General features: G+C 36.1%; 1 protein-coding gene and 1 non-coding gene across 2 annotated transcripts in view; both read right to left on the reverse strand.

Annotated features, from left to right (window-relative positions):
• LOC138699819 (protein Wnt-5b-like) overlaps positions 1-20,880 on the reverse strand; it is a 2,020,855-nt gene that overhangs the window by 1,817,663 nt on the left and 182,312 nt on the right. The gene's annotated exons all lie outside the window — the stretch shown is intronic.
• Positions 7,956-8,028, reverse strand: TRNAR-UCU (transfer RNA arginine (anticodon UCU)). Its single transcript has one exon. It is a non-coding gene; the product is annotated as a tRNA-Arg (tRNA).

A 20,880-nucleotide genomic window follows, 5' to 3' on the forward strand; every position in this document is an offset into this window, starting at 1 on the left:
TTATATTTGAATTATAATATCAATATGAAAATTATGAGAGTAATAATGCACTTATCAGCAGCACTGATCAGAAAATTGTACTGCTTCTACTGAAACGGTTATGGTAAACTGAAAATTTAAGGATTACGAGATGCGGAAATTTAAATATATGTCATGAAACTGTAGTCGTACTATACTCTATCTTCTGGAGAAAGCATTCAGTTTTATTCTTCGAGACATGGATATAGATAATAAAGAATTAAAATCATTCCTTTCATCAGAATTCTGACGTTAGCAAACAAATAACTTACTATTGCTCTTCATATTTTACTAAAATAAAGGAAACCTCTGTTGAGTTATCTGCTTTATGTAATTTGCATATTACGTTAGCGTTTAATCCATACACTTGATTTATCGTATAACAATCATCATACTGAATTTCGACTTTATACTGATAAGCATAGAATGCAGTTTTATGGAGGCTATCTTTAATATGAAAAATTAGCCTTCCACACACGCAATTTCTCTGACACATCTGTAATGCGGGTAGCGGAATGTTTGCTGAAAGAGATTATCGAGAAATAAACGGCACAATTTATTAGACGACATTAATTATTTCAAAATTGCAGACTGAACCAGAATTTAATTTTATTCTATGCTTGTAGAGGAGATAAAAATAAAACGAGGATAAGATGAGAAGCAGAAGAAAGAGAAGGAAAAGAAAATGGAGGAGGAAGAGTGAGAGAGAAAATAATCAGTGCTGGTGCTGTTAAGTTACCTTTGTTAATTGTATACAGTAAACAATATTAATCGTCCTTTGGGTATAAAATTTTCCTTATACAGTTGTCCTGAATTGTGGAGTGTTTCTTTGAAGTACAGGATATTATGTTGCCTGAGAAAGCTGTCTGTACGCCGCGCCGTATTCATGCCTACTGCTATGAAAGTACAGGTATAAATCGTAATATAATTTAAGATAGTTATTATTTTTATTTAACAACGTTGTATCAAGTCTACAGTTATCTACCATCATTCCACTTGGTGATAATGAGGTGATATTAGAAAAGGCGGAATCGTATTTGCGATGGACGAAGCCAAGCTTTCTCAGGGATTTCCTTGGACTCTCCCATTTGGCTCCATTATTCAATCACCGCTCTCTATTCCAGTATTCATCATTATTATTTCAATAGTTATCACACAAAACGGTGCGGCGTTATATGTATTATAGCATTGTGACTGACGTACAGACAGCATTGATCTGAGGAGGCGTAGTATACTTTCGGGGATGAAAGGGAGCTCTAGTGAGAGACTATCGGAAACTTAAGATGTGCAGGCTGAAACGATAGATGGCACCAAATAGTTCATAGCTAAGTCACGATATCTAGAAGCTCGCGACTGTTCGGACTTCAAAAATCAGTTCCAGTATAGGAGCGTTAGGGTAGAAAAACGCACTAAAAACTTTAGTACTAGCTTTCTAGCCCTCTCCCGTATCAAAAAAATATAATAATAATAATAATAATAATAATAATAATAACAACAATAATAATAATAATAATAATAACAATGGTGGAAAATTAAGAAAATCTATTTAAAAATTTATTGCGATTCTCTATTTAAACGAGCTCAAAAAGCTAATTAATTTATATTAGCATGACTATTTTCAAGCTTTTGTGGGAATGTGAACTAAAATTTTTTAAAACTTTGTCGCAAAGAGCATTTTTAGTTTCGTCAACATAACATATATTTCAAGAAATATAATTTCAGAACTATTAGACCTAATGGTTCATGCACATGTTCATGTACTTTAATATTCATAAATTTTGGATGAAAATTGTATACGTTTTAAAAACTACATAAGTGTCCCCTTATGATACGGTGGTGGCTATGATGATTTTAATTTTTTAAGTTTTAGTAGGTTATTTTACGACGCTCTATCAACATCTTAGGCTATTTAATGTATGAATGAGATGAAAGTGATAATGCCGGTGAAATGAGTCCGGAATCCAGCACCGAAAATTACCTAGCATTTGCTCATATTGGGTTGAGGGAAAACCCAGAAAAATCTCAACCAGGTAACTTGCACCGACCGGGAATCGAAACCGGGTCACCTTGTTTCGCGGCCAGGCGCGCTAACCGTTACTCCACAGGTGTGGACGCTATGATGGTGATGATGGTAGTGTAATAATGATGGATTTCATGATGCCGTTTGCAACAGAATTGCGGGAAAGGTATGCCTACTGGGTCAGAAAGAGAATCTTCTTTTATTTTTGTATTTAAGATTATGACGATTTGCAGAAGAATGTTGAGACCTGAATAACAATCTTATGAGGCTGTTGGGGTGTATCGTGATTCAAGTATTGGAATCTAACAATAGTATAGGGTACATTATATTTAAAATAGTAGGGCCTAAGAATATTTGATTTAGCCACCAGAAAATTGACTTCAGATAACATGTAAGTTACTGTAAAATACATGACAGATACTTATCCGCCATTTGCCAATTAACAGCAAAGCGTAACATCTTTTCAGCAGAATAGGAACTTAAATACTAACAAACTTCTGATTAAATGCGATGAAAACAAACTTCGATCACAATTTAACTTTTAAAGAGAAATCTTTTTATTTTCTCTCTGGAATAGTTTTTGTAAACTTCAATTAATATGATTAATTTGGGAAGATTCGTCAGTTATATTTAGCTTTAAGTTAAAATGAATTAACCTACGTTAGTATTTATGTAACCAAAAATTCGCAGTTAAATATAACTGAATTTGTTGTCTTAATCTGAGATTAATTGTAGACTATAAGTTATACCACTGTCCCTAACAGTATTCACTGACTACTTAGCAATAGCTGGAAATGTTTTCGGCTTGCATTTAAGTATAACACAGAGTGTCCCAAATTGATGTATACACATTTTGAAACACTATTTCTCAGCAATGAGATGAGACAGAAACACGATTTTTGCGGTTTTGTATTTCTTAAGCTCGCACATGTTCAAAATGGTCCGCTTCCGCCACAGTAGACTCTCAACAAAGACGTACAACAGAGCGACATACCAACTGGATTGTTGCTAATGGAATATCATTACAGCCATGTTCAATCTGAACTCTCAGTTCCTCCAGTGTTTGTGGTTTTGTGGCGTACACTGTGTCCTTTAGAGCTACCCATAGGTAGAAGTCTGGAGGGGTTAAATACGGAGATCAAGGCGGGAACTCCGCAGCACTTCCTCTTCGTCTCTCCATCTCTGGGTCGTCCTCAGTTAGTGCATGAACAAGTCTCGGAATGTGAGGCTTCCATTTTTGAGCTCGCAGAATTCGATGAACACTGGATTTGCTGATACCATTCTCACGAGAACATTGTCTCATTGACTTCTTTGGGGATTGTGCAAAAGCTGCATGACTGTATGAACACACTCGTTATCGGTGGAACTCCTCTTTCTTCCGCACCGCCCTTTCAACACATCTTGCACCGTTCAAACTTGTCTCGGATTCTTGTGATAGTTAACCTTGCTGGTGGTTGTATTCCAAATTCAACCCTCCAACGTCGCTGAACCTCAATAACATTCTCCACTTTCCAATAACATTTCAGTATGCAGTTACGTTCATCGAACGTTAATTGCACTGCCATGTTTGTTTATAAACAGATGAACATGTTTCCATGCTTTCCACTGCCTTCTGAATCATAAACAGCAAAAATCTTCTTTCTGTATCATTTCTTTGCTTTGAAATTCTATTTCAAAGAGTGTATACATCAATTTGGGACACACTGTCTTTTGTAATAACTAATATTGATGATAGACAAGCACTTATTTCGGGCCTCTCTGGTCGTGTGGTGAAAATGGCACAGGCCACCTCCAAAGACAACAAAGGACAGTAGTAGACAGCTTTGTTCTGTGGATGGAAGATAATTCTCTTCCTTCGTCCATATCGAGAGTCGAGCCATGGAGCTCTTGAATGGAAAGCGTGTAAGATGCCTACGGATCCAAGACGGCGGACAAGTTATAATTTACACATAGGAATTTTTAGAGTCTTATTGAGAAATTCCTCTCCAAATATTGCTTTTAAATTCATATAAAGTACACAGTTGCAAATCACACGGTGTGAGGTCCTAAAAATAATTAGAATTCCACCTAACGTGTCTGTTAGCACAAGACATAACCGTTTCCGCTTCCTTGTCTAAAACAGGCCCACTACTACTAGTTTTAAACACGGTCCTCTACATCACGTTCCTGCTGCGAATGACGATGTCAGGGACTTTCTTGTGAAATAATTTTCTTGTATCCAAAGCCTCACTATTCACACAAGAAACGTATACAAAATAATAGTGTCCTAACGAGTATCTTACTCTCTACATAATAATATTAGGAAACTATATTATTGTCAGCAACTAGCCAGTTTGTCAGTTTAACCCTAGAATGCTAACGTCACTAAATACTGCTGTATTGCTATTGATGAGTACAAATGATGTAACAGGCGAAGAAAGTTTTTTTTTTTGGGCTGTAAGGGCCGTATTCATAGACATTCTTAGCGAGGGTTTCCGGTGGATGATCAGCGAACTAACGTTTTTCGTATTCATAAACCAGTGTTAGCGATATATAATATGATATGATATGATATGATATGATATGATATGATATGATATGATATGATATATGATATGATATGATATGATATATGATATGATATGATATATGATATGATATGATATATGATATGATATGATATGATATGATATGATGTATGATATGATATGATATGATGTATGATATGATGTATGATATGATGTATGATATGATATATGATATGATATGATGTATGATATGATATGATATATGATATATGATATGATATGATGTATGATATGATATGATCTATGATATGATATGATATGATATGATATGATATGATATGAATTCCCGTCGACAGCCGGAGCTAGTTTAGCATGCTCGTAGCGCGGGCTAGCGAAATGTCTATGAATAGCACCCTATATTTGTTTCTTAAAATAATTTTTATTTATTTATTATAGTTTTATTGGTTTAGTTTTTTGTTTATAATTTTTTTCATGAAAATTAACTTCTCTACATGAAATTATAAAATAACATAAACCTAACTGTAAGAAAGTATTTCGGAATATAATTTTATTTATTTTATTTAGTATTATTTCCGTTTTTATTTGGAATTTGTAAAAGGTAAAAAGGTAAAGGTATCCCCGTAACATACCATGAAGGCACTTGGGGGCATGGAGGTAGAGCCCCATGCTTTCCATGACCTCGGCACTAGAATGAGGTGGTGTGGTCGGCACCACGCTCTGACCGCCTTTTACCCCCGGGAAAGACCCGGTACTCAATTTTATAGGAGGCTGAGTGAACCTCGGGGCCGTTCTGAAAGTTTGGCAACAAGAAAAATTCCTGTCACCACCTGGGATCGAACCCCGGTGGTGACAGGATTTTTTTGTATTTATACGAAAATAAATTTACAGGAAACACAAAATCATTTAGATCTAACGAGGTAATATTTCAGAATACAATTTATTTATTTATTTAGTTTTCTTTATTCATACTCAATTCCTTATTAACTGTTTCCAACAAAATTTAGATGAAGTTGAACTCTTGGATAGTTGCTATCCTAGTCATTCACTTGAATCATTAACGATCACTCATCACTTGGATATAATATGTTGAAAATATTTTTTGATAAAAATGAGGAAAATTTACGAAAAACATTAAAGACGATTTTTAAATGCAAGCAAACGCAACATATTGAATTCCGGAACATTACATAAATTCGCGTTGTACCACTTTACCTCTCAGCGGCTCATATATTCATACTACAGACCGATTATTTAGTCCTGACAGCTCAGCGACGCGAAAGAGGGGAAGTAATAGGAGTAGTGGGGAGAGTTCCGGAGTAGAGATAAGAGCGAGCAGTCGGTAAAGCAAGCCAGTGAATAAACCAAACACTCCTTGGCGTAACTAAATGGACTCGCCTGTCCCACGCGCACATCTCCGGCGACTGTCAGGACTAAATAATCGTACTGTACTTATCTATTTCCATTTATGAGGATGATGATAACAATAATAAAAAATCATTATTAATATTAGTAGTAGTAGCAGCAGCAGCAGCAGCAGGAACAATAGCAATAGCAGTAGTAATGTTGTCTTTGCAAGTCCCTGACAACTTGAAAATAATTGCTCAGAATTTTAACAAACAAAAACACACAAGTATCGGGACGTCTCACTCAGTTTTGTCTACCAAAACGCAAAACGACGGCATAAAGTAACATTTAAAGAGAGTGAATGGAATGCAGATTCGTTTGATTTGTAGCTGAAAGCATCACTGGAGTCGTACCGGCAGACCATTACATAATAACGAAGATTATATTAATCTAAAATGGAAAGTATATCTGGGATATGCACGCTCCGTGCACAAGTGAAGCCATTACCTTCGGCGTAATAAAGTTCACCTACATAATCTATACAAAAGTCTAGGCTTACGGCGCATTGGTTACTTACAAAGAAGTGAGTGAGAGAGAGAAAAGCACGATTAATATTTATAGGTCATTACGGGTTAAACGACAGAAAAAAAATCGACGTCGGTAAGTAGAACGTTTAATTAACTTTATTGCTTACTGCTTGCCGTTACATAAATTTTGTGCATTAGGAGCTCTTCATGAGATACGAAAACAACACCCTCGAGGCACACCACTACAAGCCTGCCTCCTATTTGATAGGAAAACTACTGAAGACAATCTCCGCACAGAACTAGATGGAGGTGAGACAGTTCAGAAAACGGCAGACATCCGTAAACTTCTTCTGAGAATTGCAATCTGGTCAATCCAATCATTAGGTTCATGTTCACTGGATCTAATACGCTGACGACAATCTATTACCAAACAGTATCATGTATTTGGTAATCACAATTCAAAATAGAAACTATGTGAAAACCTTGCCGTATTACGTCTTATATTTCGAAATACCTTATAAATACCTTTATATTTATCATCACATCATAATCTTCACTATCCTCAATCACTAACATCACCAATACTACCATTTCGATCTATAGGGTTGTTAAAAAGTCTGTAAACTACTGAAACACCTGTAATTTAGTTAACAATTAAATTTGATCAGATACTTTTATCAAATTCTGACGACGGACTGCAGATTGCAGCACATCAATTATATAAAATAGCAAAGCGAATATGTATGTACTGTACGTATTATAATATACTGTACTGTACTGTACATACGTATTGTTATGTAATGTAATGTAATGCAATGTATATATGTATGTGTGTATGTATGTATGTATGTATGTATGTATGTATGTATGTATGCATGCATGTATGTATAGCTCGCGCAAGGAATGATTACCGAAAAGCAATGGTGGCGTTGCTGTCTGTTTTGACTTATGTAGGCACGTCGAGGGAGCGAGAGATGCGGGCCGATGGTAGTAATGTCTCTTCCAAGAAGATGAACAAATGAGGACATCGCTGTGGAAATAAAGAACGTAGCAAGAGAAAAATTCGAAGCTAATTAAACGCGCAACATATATTTACAAATGAAATAATAATACCGTGCAATACAAGACACGTATTCACATGCAATGGAACAAACTAAAGTCGTAATATAACTATCACAACGCAAGACTGGTTCTATCGATGTCATTTCTCTTCCGACTGTACTTTTGAATATCATTTAAGCTATCTCGTGACCTTTCCTGTCGCCCGCTCTTCCTTATTCCTTTCGTCGGTATTCCCTGTTTGCGAGACCTGTATGTATGTATGTATGTATGTATGTATGTATGTATGTATGTATGTATGTATGTATGTATGTATTATGGTTTATTTAACGACGTGCGCAACTGCAGAGGTTATATCAGCGTCGCCGGTGTGCCGGAATTTTGTCCCGCAGGAGTTCTTTTACATGCAGTAAATCTATTGACAAGAGCCTGTCGCATTTCAACACACTTAAATGCCATCGACCTGGGCCGGGATCGAACCCGCAACCTCGAGCATAGAAGGCCAGCGCTATACCACTAAGCTACCGAGGCCAACTTGTATGTATGTATGTATGTATGTATGTATGTATGTATGTATGTATGTATTAACACTACAATTGGGTATACACCCAGTGACAGTGATAGGCTATATCTGTAGTGCTCGGGAAAAGTGGCACAAGTCAAAAATGTTAATTTTACAGGAGAAGGAAAAAAATGTCTTCGCACTGGTTTATATCGATTTGATTTTCTTCTGTATAAATTATTCCAATGGGAGAAGTACTTAATGGCTCTTTTCCCAAGCGAGCAGATGTTCCGTAAGTTGTCAATAAACTAATAAAAATGTCTTGTGGAAATTGACTTATGCCAATTTTCCCAAGCAGTGCAGATATAATATACAATAATAACATTACAATAATTACATAAAATTACAATAATTACAGCAATAAAAAATAAAATAAAGGTAAATTTAATTCTAACTATATGACATGACAATTTCCACCTCAAAGAGAAAGGTAACGGCAATGTGTGGGAAAAACATACAACGCGTGGAAATTGAAATAAATGGGGAAATAATAGAACAAGTTCCTGAATTTACATATTCAGGAAATTTATTTGCAGAACATATAGGTAGGCCTACTGATCTAGACGTCAAATTACAAAAATATAATAAAATAAATGGAGTTATTAGAAGACATTTTGGCAAACAGATAACAGTGGATACAAAGTTAAGTCTACACACCATAACGTCCAAAACAGCACTCAGTTGTGGAAGCGAAATTCGAATATTAAATAAACAAAATTCATAGAAACTTGAAGCAGCTCACATGCCTTTTTAAGATTGTTATTGAGTATAACGAGATTGGGCCATAAAAGAAACATAGATTTCCGAAAAAAAACATTGCAAGTTCCTTGTATAACCGAAGAAATTCAACAATCAGCAACAGTGAAAGAACCATGTACAAAGAATAGAAAGGGACTGACTTCCAAGATTAGCCTCAGTATATAGAGTGGCCTACTTAACTCTTTCACCTCCGATAGCGTGTCCTATTTCTGATATACACAAACCGACAATTACAAGTTAAATTACATCGAAGGGAACATCTGATACACGTAATGTATTTTTTGTGCATGAAATAATTTTCAAGATACTAGAGTCAACTTTCTTTTTTAAATGGGATTGCAAATGATGCGTCAAGCTTTGCCTAATAACAACTGGCTACTCTTCTGACTGTTTGTATGTCACTGGTAAGAGTAAACATAAACAATATCTGACCAAGATCGAACATAGGGAGGACAAGTCTGGTTAGAGTTGTGCGTAAATTAAATCACAATCACAACGTACTGTACATTTTAATACTATGGAAATGTTGCACATGGTGAAGTGGGACATAAAAGTAATGTACAATAAAAAATAAACAATTATTCTAAAAAACAAAATACAAAATCTTGTGTGTGCAATAAGAATTAATGTGTGCAATCAAATGCCTAGAAATAATTAACAGATTAAAATGATTTCACGTTTAAAACATTGATACCAATTAGGGCCTAATAAATTGTACAATACATTAGTGAAATGTACAGACCGATTATTTAGTCCTGACAGCTCTGCGACGCGAAAGAGAGGAAGTAATAGAAGGAGTGGGGATAGATCTGGAGTAAATATAAGGGCGAGCGGTCGGTAAAGAACTGCAGTAAGCTTAATTTTACTGGAAACATACCGCTCTACCGCACGCATGACATCCGATCCCTCCGAAGGCAAGCGAGTGAATAACCCAAACACCCCTTGGCGTAACTAAATGGACTCGCCTGACCCAGGCGCACATCTCCGGCGACTGTCAGGAGTCCAATGATGCCAATTCAGTGGTTTTCCCGCTAGATCTAGCGTTTTTCAGTGTTAGTTTAGCGGGTAAAATTTATGAAATTTGTATTGCTCATATAGGGATTTAGCGGTTTTTTTAACACTCACAGCGGTAAAATAATCTTATTTTTACATTGACAGTATAGCAATTTAGTGGTTTGTGCACTGTATCTTAGCCGGTTCCGGACAATTGGCCACAGAAAATTGGTAACTGGGACAATTGGCCACAGAAAATTGGTAATAGGGATAATTCGCCACAAACAGACATTTCGCCACAGATAGAAAATTTGCCACAAATAGACAATTTGCCACACTGAGGTACAAAGATAAATCCATGACTTCCAGAAGCTCTGTATTGTGCGAATGTATACAGAGATTAATAATAGTAAATTCCACTACATATGTTAATTGCTATGTACATGTAAATTTGGCTTCAACAATGTCCTGCTAGGTTGTGGCCTACAGCTCTCAAGTACCGGATGACGGTGCCTTCTGCATTGTACCACGGGTATTCTTCAACTATGTCGAAGTACTTCCGCTTCTTTTTGGTAGGAGAACGACCACCTTTCAATCTCTCTATGAATCTGTCCACTTCTTCCACTTACATCTGCATTTTCTCCAGCACGTGAAACAAGGAAGGATGCGCTTTCCCCATTAATAGGCTCAACTTCCTGTGCAAAACTTCGAATGTATTAGTAGTTCTTTGCAGATTTTCAATGACACGATCGTAGCAGTTCCAAGTATAAGGTGCAAAGAGTGGCTGTTGTCTGCCTCGTCCACGTCGCCTTTTAATGTAGTTATCTTCTACGAAATCAAATACCCGAATCAGATCACCTTCCACTGTTTCCTGAATTTGGTCAAATGCTTCATGGACATCCTCTACTGGAACAAAAGTTAGCGAGACGAATGAGTGGAACTGTGCCCTCTATTCTGAATTTTCTTCAACATTATATTGCTGTATCAATCCTTCGGTCTGAAGCCGTCTCCAGAAAGACTGCACTAAGTCTTTGATACGAATTTCAATTATGTGACGAGTTGTCTTTGATACGAATTTCAATTAGGCGAGTTGCCTCTGTGGCCAATTTTCTGTGGCGAGTTGTCCCCAACCGTATCTTAGCGGGTTTTTAAGAATCTAGTTGGCAACACTAGTCAGGACTAAACGTACGTAGTACGTAGTTTAACGTACCTCCATATACGTAAACCTTCTAGAGATCCGTTCCGAAACATTTCGCCGATGTCTTATCGTTCAATTGTCCAGTACATAACTGAAGAAATAAGAGTTGTATTGGGTAGTGCACAGTACTATGGATGTGTTCGATCTTCAACTACGTCAACATCATGAACTACACATAAGGAAGGGTGCGTCAGACATTATTTATATTCACAGATATAACCAGACATATTGTTAATAATAAAATCTTTATTTTCTTCTCGTTTCATCACCTAGCAACTTTTATTTCTAAACAGCTTGTAGTCGCACTCGGTCATTGCAACAGACACAAATGCGGCAATGAGAAACGACACTCAGCGTGTCTCCAGCACAAACAGGTCCCAATGTTGACGAACAACACAAGGAGGCTCCACGGCGAGAATTAATAACACTGTTCTTTTCAAATATTCCTTTTGCGTTGCTGTTTTCTTCTAGTATGATGGCATGTTAAATGCCAATAAGGACTTTGTAATTAATGGAAACGAGAGCTGCAGACTGTGTAAACTGGATTTAAAGACATCCATTCAGCCTGCTGGAACGAGCGTCTCGGCTCGCAGAGATTTGTTAGCAAGCTGATATATTCCTTCCTCCTCCCTCCGGCCGGCCCTCCCATTGAAGCTACCACAAGATTTGGATGGCTGATAGATCTGTCGTTATTGTTTTCGCTGCTGTGCAGTTGTTTCCTAACAATGCGAACAACGTGAGTGCTGTGGTTACCAAGGCATACTGGCTTAGCCTACAAGCTTAGCTTCACCGGTTTAAATCGACAGAACTTATTCCAATCATGTGCGGTACAAGTGCCCAGAACTGATTCATTCATTCATTCATTCATTATATTCCATAGATCTTACATGAGCAATGAAGCTTTAAGATGTGGAAAAGTCAAAATTTTACAACATTACAATTACAATTTTTACAAATTTTTACAATTTTTACAGTTTTACAATTTAGTAATTTTCTACAATGATGAGGTGACGTCCGAGGATTCGCCAAAAGATTACCCGGCATTTACTTTAGGTTGGGGAAAACCTCGGAAAATCCCAACAAGGTAATCAAATCAAAAGGGTGAAATCAAGTGATGCCGAGGACTCGCCATAGACCATCCGGCTTCAGTCCCACGGCTGGGGAAATCCTCGGAAGAAACCATTCAATGAGACCAGAGGGGGATCCAACCCAAGCCCGAACGCAGCTCCGGATCAGCAGCCCAGCGAGTCTGCCGACTGAGCTACATCGATGGCTCTACTAAAAATATACAATATATAGCCAATCAGATTATTAAATTTACAAACGCAAACATATTTACTCATATGTCGGATTTAAATGTTGAAATAGCATTCTTTTTTTTTAATAATCGTTTGCGGTTAAAAAGTAACAAGAATATCTTTGTTACTGAATTATGTACGACCAAAGTAGTAAGAACCGATATTTTACGTACGTACTGTTTATAATTACAGTAGAGCGCCTCGTTTAGGCACAATGAAAACGTAAACGAAGTGCAGGTAACGTGTGGGGGAAGGAGAGCCGTACGATAAACACGAGGGATGCACAAGGTTTTAGTTACAACATTTATGGCGGAGCAGTAATTGAAATTATATTTTCCAAAAACACACAAAACAAAAGAACACAAATTGCATAACGTTATCATATACACATTTTAACAAACAAGCAATTGTGACGTTGAAATAATTCAATATAACAAATCAAATTTTGCTACTTATATGATGTTGCTTTCAAGCACCATTTTTTATGGTCATGAATTTCATTCTCTGTATAACTAACATAATACCACCGTCTTCTGTGGCCGAAGTAACAAAACTACAGTACTGTAATTATGTTTAGGAAATAGTGTTGTCACTTCAGACCAATATACTGCAGTTTTGTTAATTCGGCCACAGAAGACTGTGATATTATGTTAGTCATAAAGAGAATGAAATTCATGACCGTAAAAAAGGTGCTTGAAAGCAACATCATATAAGTAGCAAAATTTGATTTGTTACATTGAATTACTTCAACGTTAGGTACTATTGCCTGTTTGATGAAATGTGTTTATGATAATGTTATGCAATTTGTGTCCTTTTGTTTTATGTGTTTTTGAAAAATATAATTTCAATTATTGCTCCGCCATAAATGTTGTAACTAAAACCTTGTGCATCCCTCGTGTTTATCGTACGGCTCGTCCTTCCCCCACACGTTACCTGCACTTTACGTTTTCACTGTGCCTAAAAGAGACGCTATATAGTATACAAAATGCTATTTCATAAAATTTTGGAGAATCAAATAACAAGAATTTTAATTTCCCTAATTTGTGTATCGTTTGATTCAGTAAGTAACAAATAATAACTTTTTGTTTGTTTCTGAATTTTAAGTATGATAGGTATCATATGATATACAGTATATTTATTGTTAAGCACTTACTTCCGGTGAGATGGTACTTCACATATTTTGTATACAGTGACATCCAGCCTTATTACATAGCAATTTATGCAAGTCATAACTTACTCCATTCTCTCTTCCACTCATGTTCCCTTTAAATGTATCTTTCTCACCTCTCGTTCACCAGCCTAACTATCTAATATTTCCCCACATCACTACTAGGTACTGTCCCTTACGCTTGTATCCTTTCCTCACTTCACTTCACTTGCTATTGATATCCTTGTCCCCCCTACTATCTACTTTTTCCCCCACTACTTCCCCGCTACAACAATTCCTTAAACCAGCCGCGGCGAAAATGCGACTCACGAGCACATTGTGGCTCGCAGTGCATTTCCCTTGCTTCCTACCTACAACCCCCACCCTCTTACTCACTGGAGTCAAACTCCGTTCCATGTATATTTGTCTCTGACCTGCGAGTGGCGTATCGTCGCAATGTCTCTTTCGAAACCATGTACCTCTATAAAAACGAAAGTTTCAAGTAGGATGGGAGGATGCATTTTTTGCTGACAATATGATGAGAATATTAAATGTATGATTTGTTCACAAGTATTAATAGGAAAACGGTGATATAACATAAAACGGCATTATAAGTTACTACATGTTACTGATGAAACATTAAAAGGTTAAGTGTTGTTGTTGTTGTTGTTATTATTATTATTATTATTATTATTACTATTATCATCATCATCATCATCGTCATCAACGCTGTACGTCGATCCTTTTTTAGCAAATGTACGAATAATGCGGTTAGATCTTCAATTTAAACTCACATATTTACAATGTGATGTTAAATGAAAGCTAGATGTAAGGGCTTGACAAATGTTGAACTTTTCAAATCTTTGGCAAAAAATAAATATTTGAAGCTTCGTTCTTTCGCTTGCTCTGTTGAAGCCATGTTCGCTACAAATTACGTTTGTGAAAAATTATTTTCAACGATGAAAATATTAAAAATCAAATTTAGATCACGACTGACAGACAAATACCTTCGTGATCAACTACGACTGGCAGTAAGTGACATAATTCCTGATTTTTAAACTCTGCCGCAGAGACATTCTGAAGACAGTTAATTTTAGGTTGTGATAATGTGTCCTATGTTTTTTTGTTCATTTATTTCTTCGTTACACGTACTAAACATTAGTTTGTAGCCTTGTACTGTATATAATTTTATTTAAGTGCTTGACGTAAGGAAAATGAAAAACCGTTAATGTCAGACAGTTGCTTCAGTGTCCCCTTGGGGTGTCCGCCTCCCTCCATAGGTGCTATGCACGTTGCAGCTTACACAGTGGCTCGGCGCACGATAGCATTTTCGCCACCGCTGCCTTAAACCATCTGGAGTATTCAGATCGATCTGAATACACTTACCGTATTGAAATCTTCATGAAAATGGGGATTCAATTCGATCTGAGTGTCAAGGTCGATACACCTAAAAAGTGGGATCGGATCGGATCGTATTCAGTTCGAATTGAGATCCATCACAGTCTAGTATATACAGTCACGAAGCTCAATATGTAGTAAATATGCATCCATAGATAGTTGCTAACCACTAGGATCGCTACTATCGCCTCATTACAGACAATGCGATATAGTACCTGCACAGTCTATTGTTTCTAGTACCCTCATAAACTCAAGCTTCGTGACTGTATATACTAGACTGTGGTTCCATGAAAACGGGTATCGTATTCATTTCGATCTCAATACGCTAAGCGCGTAATCGATCGCCATTTGTTTGATGTGTCAGCTGTTTTACCATCAGCGAGAGCAATATGTATGTTGCAAAAGAATGTTGTAAAACATAATATCTCGTGTTTTCCTAAGAGTCATTATTACCATTATTCATTAACAGCCAGAATATTAAGTTTTCATGCGCCTCATTTGGAAAACGCAACATTGTTTACAGTTAATGCCTACAGAGTGACCAACACGCTAATATCTCGATGACATGTTAACCAACGTAACTACTTTCGAAACTTCAGCTTCCGTACTCAGATCGTTTTCAAAACGTACCGAAAATTGCATGAAAACAGGGATCGTATTCAGATCGATTTGAATACTCCATGAAAACGTAGTAAATATTTCTTTTTACTATTCACCTTTCTTCCTCATCACTGCTCCCTGTAAAGTTCTCTCTCCTGTACGTGCATGTAAACATTATTAATATTATATACTGAACATAACATAAACATGAAACACTTGTCACTGTATTAGAGAGATCGGAGTATGTGCCGTAACGTGATGGACCCAGCACAGGTTGACAGCATTAAGATGACTGCGTAATACAATTTTCATAAAATTATCAAATGTTTATTTACCTCCACATCATTCTTGTGTGGAGAAATCGGACTAATCACCAACAAGATATCACAAAAATTCATTATAGAATTCAATGTCTGTCTTTATAGTAATTGAAACCAATTTCGATATTAACAGACTGTACCGAACGCACGTGAAAAGTTCCCGTGCTGCATAAAATGGCAAATCACGTTACGTATCACAGCGGCAGCATACATTTCGCATCAAATGTTTGTTTACCTGAATATTTTTCTTATCTGGATTTCAGGCCTATAGACTAGCTTTCATCTACCTGTATGATATCATTTCGATTATGAACTCGTGTTAGGATAGACACTTGAGCGCATTGAAACAATTGATGGTGGCATGTTGAGACGCACTGGTTAATCGTATTGGCATTACTGTAGATATCTATCGCAATCACGAAACTGATGTCAAGTTACTCCTGTGTCCTCCAATGCTGTTGCAAAGCACTGATAAGATTATCCTGCCGGAATGCTGCCCTCCCACGTGACGGAATCGGATATGACTTGAGTAGGCTACTATATTGCACCGCACTGCACATTATGCTAATATGTAAATTAAACTAAGTCCTTCTTACTGTTCTCTGCTATAAGTCAAGAAGTAGCGTATCAAGCTACAAATCTAGGAGAGTGAGGTTCGATTCCGGAATGGAAAGGGAGGATTTAATATCTTTTTAACAAAATTTGAAAGTCATTTTGAGGGTTGATTGCAGATAAATTGAAATTTATATTAAACTATAGTTGTGTAGTTTGTCTACAACTTATCGATATATATTAATACACAATTAATTTTCTGTTTATTACATTGCACAATTATATTTCCACAAATATTTTCGACTTATTTATTTATTGCTAGTAATTTTGAAATGAATACAAATTAATAAATGCAATAAAATATAAACTAGCCCACTCCTGAATGAGTAAGACTCGTGCTCAGGAGGGGATTCCAATACAGACAAAAATAAAATTAAAATTGAGAGTGAATACAAATTAAATAGTGTTTAATATGTTTAAACCCAAACTATAAATCCAAACAATTATTTTTTTATTTTTTTTTATTAATTTGGAGAGGATTCGTGGTTGAAATATTATTGGAATAAAATTTGTTTAATAATCTGGGGACTTGACTCATGCTAAGATAAAAAGCTGCATTGGTTTTACATTTTGGTTCAGACAAACGCAGAGAATTCATATTTTTAGTTCTATATTTATGTATATACCTTTCAAAACGATTAGGGAAAACACGGGAATTTTACTGGAAGCAAGTAAAGAGATAGGTTTGGAAGTAAATCCCGAAAAGATAAAGTTTATGATTATGTCTCGTGACCAGAATGTTGTACGAAATGGAAACATAAAAATTGGAGATTTATCCTTCGAAGGGGTGGAAAAATTCAAATATCTTGGAGCAACAGTAACAAATATAAATGACACTCGTGAGGAAATTAAACGCAGAATAAATATTGGAAATATCTGTTATTATTCGGTTGAGAAGATTTTATCATCCAGTCTGCTGTCAAAAAATGTGAAAGGTAGAATTTATAAAACAGTTATATTACCGGTTGTTCTTTATGGTTGCGAAACTTGGACTCTCACTTTGAGAGAGGAACATAAGTTAAGGGTGTTTGAGAATAAGGTGCTTAGGAAAATATTTGGGGCTAAGAGGGATGAAGTTACAGGAGAATGGAGAAAGTTGCACAACACAGAACTGCACACATTGTATTCTTCACCAGACATAATTAGGAACATTAAATCCAGACGTTTGAGATGGGCAGGGCATGTAGCACGTATGGACGAATCCAGAAATGCATATAGAGTGTTAGTTGGGAGGTCGGAGGGAAAAAGACCTTTAGGGAGGCCGAGACGTAGGTGGGAAGATAGTATTAAAATGGATTTGAGGGAGGTGGGATATGATGATAGAGAATGGATTAATCTATCTCAGGATAGGGACCAATGGCCAGTAAGTAAGTAATCTTTCTGCTTTTTTAAACAACTTTTTAATACTTTTTCTGTAATAAAATTAACGGATCTTCATCTTCAGGTGGAGAACACAATAAATGGCACATTGAACATAGGTGATATACAGTGAGAGAACATTTGTGCATATTATATAATTGAACATGTATAAAAACACTATATAAAATTATATGCGAAAACTAGAGTGGTTCTAAGTCATTTTGACATGCAATAAATAACATTTAATGAAACGTCTAATATGATAAAATTAGTCTTATAATAATAACCACAGTGTAATTGAGTCTTCAAATATTATATAACGAATGTAAGTCATGTTGTATGCACATATTTGAAATTTAAAATATTTATAAGCTTAAAAACAGTAGTAAATACTCGCTAGTGATATTATGTTCAGATAAGAAAAGTCATTGAAGAGATACAAGCACTGGCATTGTATGTGTGTTTGATTTTCAATCACTCGTAGCGATGAGTTGTAATAGACATCTGAAATTAACCAAAGAGATGATTTTTATAAACAATAATTTGGAAAAGAGCATGAATAATGCTTCTGTTGATACTTGCAGTATTTAAGATTAAGAATGAAATGCAGCCCGCAATACAAAGCAAAGGGAAGGTAGGAGGGGGAAAGACATCCAAACTGCTTGACGTTGAATGAACAAGTGATGGCTAAGAGCGTATTCCGAATCTCAGCGCTGAGCAATCTGATGGCATCACGGTGTTCCAAATTTCAACGATGACGTCACTGATGCTCCACCGGTGTCACACTGGTGCCATCAGCTTGCAGAGGTGGTGGCAGTCTCCATCAGTGAATCTGATTGGTTCTTGTATAAGGTGGGAATTAGCAGACGAATGACATCGTTGTGTCATGGCGGTGTGTTCTGCTTTAGTTCTGCTGTATTGTTTGCAACGAGCACAACGTAAAAACAATATGTTAATGGCTTATGAGCGAACATGTCAACGGACCAGTTATTACTACCGGTTCAAGAAATAAATTGTTTATACTCTCTTTTCTTTGAACGAGATTGCAGTACGGAAATTTCGCAACATTTTGCTAGTGTAGCATAGACAACAACTTGTACAGCGGCCATGACAGCCATCGAACCTTCCAGCAGTTTTGTTCCTATTTCGCTGCAGCGTGACGTCATTGTGGTCCACTGGTGCGGTGAGATTCGGAATACGGTGTAAGGGGAAGGAAATCATGCATTTACCCATCCGCCCTGCTTGTGTATTAAGGAGTTGACTGGCAAGTCAAGAAATGCCGACCATTGGTTTAACCGTAGAAGACCTACTCTGTATTGTCGTACTTTCTGCGAGAATACATTTGATTTATTTTTGCATTTATGTATGTCCATGTTCATGTGCTTTACATTTTATTGAACTTTAAAAGAACGGAATTTTTCGACATAGGCCTACTATCGGCGGAGTAGTGCTGATTTTGCGTTAAAATCAATATTGATTAAAATGCACTGCAAGCAACAGATGCATGAAACATACGCATGATGGCGTGTCTTTTTCTCCTGTTTACTTCACCTTCGTTTAAATGGCAAAATATTAGAAGTCGAGCAATAAATTATACTCATTTTTTCCGAACTCGTGACACTTAAATGAACTTTTGTACTTCTGCAGTTTTCTTCTTACTATTTGTCATTCTGCTAATGGGAATTTCAAATAGCTTTTCACAGAGGTTGCAAGACTCTAGCTCAAAGCGATAAATTCACAGGAATTACTGTTGCTTCTTGCTTGCCAATCGAATCAGCTGTTTTGCACCTCGTCCATTTGTATTTTTTCACTTAAAACGCATTACTTATCCTCATTTGGAGGCGATTCTTCCTGATTTATTGCCTTCTTATTTTATTTCTTCCTTCAGTCTTGGTCTCGTGTAAAACGACTTGCTAATATTATGCATATACTTATCTTATTTTAAATCTTCTTATTTTCAAGCAGTGGCGGCTTTTGCCACAACTGCACAACGAGAAAGATAAATTTATTTATTGGAATATGTAACACTCAAGAACTCGAGATATATATTAGGCCTACAAAATAAAAGCTAAGAAACGACTCTATACTAAGTACAAATTATGTAGTAACAAATTTTAAATATTTTAAGATCTCCAATTAGTAACAAAATATTAATATTGCCTTCCAAATTACCTGAAAGATGTCCCCATGGAGCACAGCGTTATAGAATTAATACAAAATTCTCTTGAGAAGTGTACGCATACTAAGAAAATTTATTTTAAACAATCTTGATAGTTATGTCAATTAATTGTATACGTGCTTCTGTAAATAAGTACTTACACTCAAACTGTAAATATACAGAACCTCTAGAGCAAGACATAAAATGTGATGATTTGATTTTGATGATGCATGTAGTAATAAAGTGGAAATACTTATAATAAATACTAGTAAATCAGCTATGAATCCATTAAGTAAACCATATTCTGCTTTATGAATGTCTTATAGAAAGCAAAGAAATTAAAAAAAATGAGAGAGAGAGAGAGAAGAGAGAGAGAGAGAAAAGAGAGACAATTGAAAAATTAACTTCATAAACATTACGATATTGGGACGTTAAATAATAAATAAAAATATATATGGAGGAATTTTATACTGTTCTACTGCTACTTTTTTTCTCGCGATAATTAACTACAAAGATTAACCTAGCGAGAAAAAAATTCTCAGACTTTCGTATATACAAAATAATTGAGCATAAACCCAATGAAGAAATTGCACTGGTTCAGAAAATATCTGAACCAAGGATAATAATCATCATAATCATCATCAAATATACGTACTGCGCTGTTACAACGCTATAAAATAATATGTCAGAGAGTGGGGCATGAAATACTAATTTTTATGATGTTGCACAAAATATAATCAGTTGCAACATTAACTGAATAAATGTATAGCTTAGAAAGAATGAACAAAACCAGTATAATATGTAAATAGATTTTATATCACCAATGATTCCGTGAAAGGTTCATAAAATGGCAAGTAAAGACAGAAAAAGGCAGAGATCTCATCTGTAATGCCTATTATGAAGGAGAAGTAGAAATGGTATTTGCATGCATTATACTTGGAAGAGGACGGGAATGAAAAAAAAAAATAATACAACCAACA

This window comes from Periplaneta americana, chromosome 5 (assembly GCF_040183065.1).
Source record: "Periplaneta americana isolate PAMFEO1 chromosome 5, P.americana_PAMFEO1_priV1, whole genome shotgun sequence".
Taxonomy (NCBI): Eukaryota; Metazoa; Arthropoda; class Insecta; order Blattodea; family Blattidae; genus Periplaneta; species Periplaneta americana.